This window comes from Arachis duranensis, chromosome 5 (genome assembly GCF_000817695.3).
Source record: "Arachis duranensis cultivar V14167 chromosome 5, aradu.V14167.gnm2.J7QH, whole genome shotgun sequence".
In the NCBI taxonomy this organism is placed as follows: Eukaryota; Viridiplantae; Streptophyta; class Magnoliopsida; order Fabales; family Fabaceae; genus Arachis; species Arachis duranensis.
Genome location: NC_029776.3, coordinates 37,905,152 through 37,913,736, shown reverse-complemented (window position 1 = coordinate 37,913,736; position 8,585 = coordinate 37,905,152).

Here is an 8,585-nt window from a genome sequence, read left to right as displayed (position 1 = left end):
AGCTTGCCATGGAAAGGAGTAAGAAGGATTGGATGAAGACAGTAGGAAAGCAGAGAGACGGAAGGGACAAGCATCTTCATACGCTTATCTGAAATTCCTACCAATGAATTACATAAGTATCTCTATCTTTACCTTTATGTTTTATTCGTATATCATCATTCATATCCATTTGAGTCTGCCTGACTTAGATTTACAAGGTGACCATAGCTTGCTTCATACCAACAATCTCTGTGGGATCGACCCTTACTCGCGTAAGGTTTATTACTTGGACGACCCAGTACACTTGCTGGTTAGTTGTGCGAAGTTGTGTTTATACCATGGTATTGAACACCAAGTTTTTGGATTCATCACCGGGGATAATTTGTGTTATGAAAAGTATTGATCACAATTTCGTATACCAGTCACCGCCGGAAACAGAAATTGGTGAATACCTGTCAAAACTGGAGAATAAATATACATGGTTGAGCAATTAATATAATTCGTACCAGTTGTTCTTGTTGGTGATCCCTAGGACGAAGTCCAGATTCCACTCAGACAGCGGCGGGTTCCTTCCTAAGACGTCGAGATATGGGAACATGGTTCTCAAGATCTTGTTCAGAACACTGGCCTGCAAAACGGCAGCAGATGAGATAGGAGAGGAGTTTTAAATTTCAAAAAAATGAATGTTTGGGTTTAGTTGCATGTCCAATAAAGGATGAGACAATAGAAAAAAATTTTCTATGTGTGTAGGGAGGAAACGGAATTTTTTTCGGTTTTTTTTATATATCGTCCCTTTATTTTTTTATCCTTTTTTGGAGTCTGTGTGACCCGGACTAAAACCAGCAGGTCCACAGTTCAGAACAAATCGGATTAGACAAAAAAAACTTTCCAGGTCGAGATGGAAACACAACGAAATGTAACGCATCATGGGAAAGGATAAGTAGAGATTACGTACCACCGACTTAACGGCAGACATTCTTCCCTTGATAGTCTCCTGTGTTGGAAAGCTGTCGAATATCCACGTCCGGCGACTGGAAACATCCACGGCCATCAGGTAGTAGTGAAACTCCTTTGTGCCATCGAGGACGTCTTTCATCTGGACGTAGATCTGTCATGGTGTTATACGTTAGCGTTTTCTGGCCAGGTATGAGCGGCAATGGGAAATACTAAAGAGCATTATGGTTTTTTTGGTTTTCCTCAATCTTATGTCATTTTTCCTTGTAACTTTTGGTTTTCCGTACGGTCTGTGCCGCGACAGTGCTTACATATCTCAGGGCGTTGGAACGTGGTAGCCATGTCCCACAAAAGTAGTCCATCAAGTGATCATCGTCGATGTCCTTGGTCAGAGTAAATTCCTGTCACGTGTGACATTGTCCGGTCATATAGCGGTCGTAACTGTTGCACAAAAAGGAATTGGCATCTCATATCACGTAGTATGGAAACGTTACCAAAAAAAATCAGCGGAAAGGACCAGATTAAACACCGTTGTAGCTACGACTGTGTCTATGAGGTCCTGAGCGCAAGCAGCTCCAGGATGTAGGCTGACGATTTATTCCCAGGGAGGAGCGACAAAAACGCCTCTCGGTCCAGTTGCCAATCATCGCGGAAAAATAGTTTCTCATTAGGGTTCATGCAATCGCCGAATATGTAGGCTATCATCTGGGCCGCCTCTAAGGGAAAATCCATCTGCCGGGTTATCTTGACACCGACATGTATGAACTGCAGAAGAACCAAATAAAGTTAAGCCGTGTTCAGAACACTGTTTTACCTCGAGTACGACCCAAGTGATTCATCAATCCGAACGATATAAGCCTTACCAGCAGAAAGGCCATTGCCCCAGACGACGGAATGTGGTGGCTAACTTTCCCTGAAATCCCGAGCCGCTTCCTATGATGTTTGCACCGCTTCGGACATTCGAGCCTATCGTGTCCTGTCATGTCGGGGCACACAGAAAATTGGGTGAAATAAATAAATCACGTGAATGCACACGTGGTTGTTAAGGTAATACGGCAAGCTGCCTACAGGGCTGTGCAATTTCACTTACAGGCCCTGCGTGGCCCAACGCGTTGGGGTGGAACGGGGCGTGTTATACTGCGGGGCATGTGCGCTCCATGCGAGGTTGGTTTGGTGTGACACCCCTGGCGCCATCCAATGATCATCATGGAGCATCGACCCGAACATGATGGTGCTCTCCGCCCAGTGTCCCGTCATACTAGAGGTGATGTTCCCTCCACGCAAGCTTCCGGATTTTGCCATGCGTCCCTTGCGAGGTCCCGCTGTTAGGTCGACGATGTTGATGTCCGCCGCCGGGCTACGTTCTCCCATCCTTTGAGTGCTGCTTTCTGGGATGGCTACAGTGACCTGGGACCCAGCCCTGACAATCCTTGTCCCATGCTCCCCTCCCATCCTGACGTACTTGTTAAGGCATTCGTCAACCTGGCTGAGTGCTTTCCTAAGGTCATCGGTAAATACGTCTACCTGAGAATGCTCTTTCTAGAGAATCTAGAAAAGCAAATACAGATTTGGGTCAGACTGAAGTGGGGACAGGGCCAATCTAAGGGCAAATGGAGTATGCAAGCAGATACACGAAAATCATGTATACTTCAAGTAGTCTCACAATGTTCCTGTTTAGCGTATTCATCGTGGTGTTCACCTTCAAGAGAGCCGCCGCCACCAATCCCTCATACAAACAACAGAGACACTATTCAACAGAGGCCAAGGAGGAGACATAAATGTTTACCTTATACGGGTGTATCAAATCCACATACCTCCAAAGCTGGTATCTCGTCTGCCTCCTCTTCCATTGAGCGTGTCTTTCGGTTGACTACCTCGTAGGAAGTGTGTTGGTGGAGTGGTGCTTACCTTAGAAGGCACGTGATGGGTCATGTTTTATACCGCATATATACTTAAAATGTGCACGAATAGGTGTAAACATTTGCTTTCCTGGCAATCTAACTGGGTCTCTAATGTGACAAGGTGATGTGACCATTCAAAGATATCGCGGGGGATCTTTCTCGGAAAAATTGCCTTGCGTCTGTTGAGTGTGCTAGACCATTGACAGCATTAGGTGAGATGATGAACGATAGGGTTACTCCAATCCTTACGAGAGAAGATCCTTCCACAGGTGCCAACCACAAAGATTCTTCGTAGATACCTTAAGATCCTTCGACGGCTGGTGCACGAAATTGTGATACACAATGGTGCCAACAACTTGGTACGCACAATTGTAATCTCACTCTTTTTCACAACTTCGCACAACTAACCAGCAAGGGTACTGGGTCGTCCAAGTAATACCTTACGTGAGTAAGGGTCGATCCCACGAAGATTGTCGGCTTGAAGCAAGCTATGGTCACCTTGTAAATCTCAGTTAGGCGGATAAAAATGGTTATGGAGTTTTTATAATTAAAAGATAAATAAAACATAAAGTAAAGATAGAGATACTTATGTAATTCATTGGTGAGAATTTCAGATAAGCGTATGGAGATGCTTTGCTCCTGTTGAATCTCGGCTTTCCTACTGCCCTCTTCCAATCCTTCTTACTCCTTTCCATGGCAAGCTGTATGTTCGGGTTTCACCAGCGTCAATGGCTACCTCCCGTTCTCTCAGTGAAAATGGTCCAAATGCGCTGTCACCGCAAGGCTAATCATCTGTCAGTTCTCGATCATGTTGGAATAGGATCCAGTGATCCTTTCGTGTCTGTTACTACGCCTAACACTTGCGAGTTTGAAACTCGTCACAGTCATCCCTTCCCAGATCCTACTCGAAATACCACAGACAAGGTTTAGACTTTTCGGATCTCAGGAATGGCCGCCAATAATTCTAGCTTATACCATGAAGACTCTGATCTTTCGGAATGGAGGCTAAGAGATACACGCTCAATCTTAAGTAGAACGGAAGTGGTTGTCAGTCACGCGTTCATAAGTGAGAATGATAATGAGTGTCACGGATCATCACATTCATCAGGTTGAGGTGCGAGTGAGTATCTTAGAACAAGAATAAGCATGAATTGAATAGAAGAACAATAGTAATTGCATTAATACTCGAGGAACAGTAGAGCTCCACACCTTAGTCTATGGTGTGTAGAAACTCCACCGTTGAAAATACATAAGTGATGAAGGTAGGCATGGCCGAATGGCCAACCTCCCAAAACGTGAACTGATGGTTCCAAGATTCCAAGATTAAAATACAATAGTAAGAGGTCCTATTTATAATGAAACTAGCCACTAGGGTTTATAGAATTAAGTGAATGATGCAGAAATCAACTTCCGGGCCCACTTGGTGTGTGCTTGGGCTGAGCATTGAGCTTTACACGTGTAGAGGTCTTTCTTGGAGTTAAACATCAGCTTTGGTGCCAGTTTGGGCGTTTAACTCCAACTTTTATGCCAGCTCTGGCGTTTTGACGCCAGAAAAGGGCAGAGACCTGGCGTTTTGACGCCATTTTACGTCATCAAAACTCACACAAAGTATGAACTATTATATATTGCTGGAAAGCCCTAGATGTTTACTTTCCAATGTAGTTGAGAGCGCACCATTTAAAGTTCTGTAGCTCCAGAAAATCCACTTTGAGTGCAGGGAGGTCAGAATCCAACAGCATCTGCAGTCCTTTGTCAGCCTCTGCGTCAGATTTTTGCTCAGGTCCCTCAATTTCAGCCAGACAATATCTAAAATCACAAAAAACACACAAACTCATAGTAAAGTCCATAAATGTGAATTTTGCATAAAATCTAATAAAAATATCCCAAAAAGTAGCTAGATCCTACTAAAAACTACCTAAAAACAATGCCAAAAAGCATATAAATTATCCGCTCATCACAACACCAAACTTAAATTGTTGCTTGTCCCCAAGCAACTGAAAACAAAATAGGATAAAAAGAAGAGAATATACAATGAATCCCACAGTATCAATGAAACTTAGTCCTAATTAAATGAGCGGGACTTGTAGCTTTTTGCTTCTGAACAGTGTTGGCATCTCACTTTTTCCTTTGAAATTAAGAATGATTGGCATCTATAGGAACTCAGAATTTTAGATAGTGTTATTGATTCTCCTAGTTCAATACGTTGATTCTTGAACACAGCTACTTTATGAGTCTTGGCCGTGGCCCTAAGCACTTTGTTTTCCAGTATTACCACCGGATACATAAATGCCACAAACACATAACTGGGTGAACCTTTTCAGATTGTGACTCAGCTTTGCTAAAGTCTCCAGTTAGAGGTGTCAAGAGTTTTTAATCACACTCTTTTTGCTTTGGATCACGACTTTAACCACTCAATCTCAAGTTTTTCACTTGGACCTGCATGCCACAAGCACATGGTTAGGGATAACTTGATTTAGCCACTTAGGCCTGGATATTGTTTCCTTGGCCCTCCTATCTATTAATGCTCAAAGACTTATATCCTTTTTACCTTTGCCTTTTGGTTTAAAGGGCTATTGGCTTTTTCTGCTTGCTTTTTCTTTTTCTTTTCTCTCTTTTTTTCACTGCTTTTTCTTGCTTCAAGAACCAATTTCATGGTTTTTCAGATTATCAACAATATTTCTCTTTGTTCATCATTCTTTCAAGAGCCAACAACTTTAACATTCATAAACAACAAGATAAAAAACATGCAATGTTCAAGCATTCATTCAGAGAACAAAAAGTATTGCCACCACATCAAACTAATTAAACTAGTTTCAAGATAAAATTTGAAATCTAAGTACTTCTTGTTCTTTTGTAATTAAGCACATTTTTCATTTAAGAGAGGTGAAGGATTCATTTATTCATAGCTTTAAGGCACAGACACTAGACACTAATTATCACGTAGTGAAGACACAAACATAGATAGAACATACAACCTAAAAATTGAAAACAGAAAAATAAATAGACAAGGAGATTAAGGAATGAGTCCACCTTAGTGAGGGTGACGTCTTCCTCTTGAAGGTCCAATGGTGCTCTTAAGCTCCTCTATGTCTCTTCCTTGCTTTTGTTGCTCCTCCCTCATAGCTCTTTGATCTTCTCTAATCTCATAGAGAATGATAGAGTGCTCTTGGTGTTCCACCCTTAATTGGTCCATGTTGTAACTCAAGCTTTCCAAAGAAGTGTTGAGTTGCTTCCAATAATTGTGTGGAGGGAATTGCATCCCTTGAGGCATCTCAGGGATTTCTTGATGAGGGCCCTCCTCATGCTCTTGTTGAATGCCATAAATGGTTATGGAAAAACAAAAAGCAATGCTTTTACCACACCAAACTTAAAATATTTGCTCGTCCTCGAGCAAAAGAAGAAGGAAAGATGTAGAAAAAGAAGAGAATGGAGGAGATGGAGGGTGTATAGGGTTTAGGGAAGAGTTAAGGAGGTGATTGGTGAAGGGTATTTGGGTAAGAATGTTGTAGAAAGGTGTGAAGAGGAGAGAGAGAGAGAGAGAGAGAGAGAGAGAGAGAGAGAGAGAGTTGAGGTTGGTGGGGATCTTGTGGGATCCACAGATCCTGAGGGGCCAAGGATTTTGCATCCCTGCTCTAATTTGGCGTTCACAATGCCTTAGAGTGTAATTTCGGCGTTTAAACACCAGTTTGCTACCCTGTTCTGGCATTTAAATGCCAGCTTTCCTTCCTGTTCTGGCGTCTAAACGGCAGCTTTTCTTCTTGTTCTGGCATCTAAACGCCAGTTTGCTGCCCTACTTTGGCATGTAAACGCCAGTCTGGTGCCCTGTTTTGGCATTTAAACACTAGTCTGGTGCCCTGTTCTGGCATTTAAACGCTCAAAAAGGTGCCAGATTGGGCGTTTAAACGCCCATTTTGCTGCCCTTACTGGCGTTTAAACGCGAGTAAGTCCTTCCTCCAGGGTGTACTATTTTTTACTTCTGCTTTATTTTTATGAGTGTCTTTATGACTTCACATGATCATCAACCTAAAAGAAAACATAAAATAACATAGATAAAATAAAATTAGATAATAAAATAAAATTGGGTGCCTCCCAATAAGCGCTTCTTTAATGTCAATAGCTTGACAGTGAGCTCTCATGGAGTTTCACAGATGATCAGAGTATGGTTGAGATCTCTCAACACCAAACTTAGAGTTTGGCTCTGGCCTCCCAACACCAAACCTAGAGTTTGAATGTGGGGGCTCTGTTTGACTTTGTATTGGGAGAAGCTCTTCATACTTACTCTCCATGGTTACAGATGGAGAACCTTGAGTCTTTACTACAAGGCATTCTTCATTCACATGAAAGATCAACTCTCCTCTGTCAACATCAATAACAGCTCTTGCTGTGGCTAGGAAGGGTCTTCCAAAGATGATGGATTCATCCTCATCCCTCCTAGTGTCTAGGATTATGAAATCAGCAGGGAAGTAAAGGCCTTCAACCTTCACTAGCACGTCCTCTACTAGTCCATAAGCCTTTTTCATAGATTTATCTGCCATCTCCAATGAGAATTTGGCAACCTGTACCTCAAAGATTCCCAGTCTCTCCATTACAGAGAGGGGCATCATGTTTATCCCTGACCCCAGGTCACACAGAGCTTTTTCAAAGGTCATGGTGCCTATGGTACAGGGTATTAAGAATTTACCAGGATCTTGTTTCTTTTGAAGTAAATTTTGCTGAACCATTGTATTCAGTTCATTGGTGAGCAAGGGGGGTTCTTCCTTCCAAGTCTCATTGCCAAACAGCTTGGCATTCAGCTTCATGATTGCTCCTAAATATTGGGAAACTTGCCCTTCAACAATGTCTTCATCCTCTTCAAAAGATGAATAGTCATCAGAGCTCATGAATGGTAAAAGGAGATCCAAGAGAATCTCTATGGTCTTTGTATGAGCCTCAGATTCCTTTGGTTCCTCATTAGGGTATTCCTTACTGACCACTGGATGTTCCCTGAGGGCTTCCTCATTGGGATTCACGTCCTCCTCCTCCTTCCCAGGTTCAGCCATTTTGATTACCTCAATGGCCTTGCACTCTCCCTTGGGATTCTCTTCTGTATTGCTTGGGAGAGTGCTAGGAGGAGTCTCAGTAACTCTTTTACTCAACTAGCCTACTTGTGCCTCCAAATTTCTAATGGAGGATCTTATTTCAGTCATGAAACTAAGAGTGGCCTTAGATAGATCAGAGACTATATTTGCTAAGCTAGAAGGTGATGACATGTCACCATGTCATGTTTTTCTATGCTTTTTCCTTTGTTTTCAATAGGTTTTATGCACTTTCTTGAGCTCTAAGCAAGCCAATTTAGGTAGATTTTCATGCTTCCTTTGATTGAATCAACCATAGATAAATTAATGCAATCTCATGAGGTTTGATGCCATAATTGGTGCATATTAGGATAGAATGAACATCTCATGATTTTGAGCATAGCTTTGATGTGTTTGGTTGATTTATGATAGGTGAAGAAAGCTTGGAAAAAGGGTTGAAGCAAGAAAGAATGGCTAGGAGTAAAGAGAGGACAATGGAACAAGTGAAATTGAACCAAGAAGCAAAAAGTTGGACTTAAAGTTAGCCCCCAAACTTCAGCACAAACTTTGGGTGAAAAGTTAGCCTCAAAGTTAGACCCCTAACTTGAGGGCTAACGTTAGAAGTGGCAAATTTCTTCCCTGGGCACTCAACGTTTGCGCCAACGTTAGCCCCCTAACTTGGAGGCTAACGTTGGCA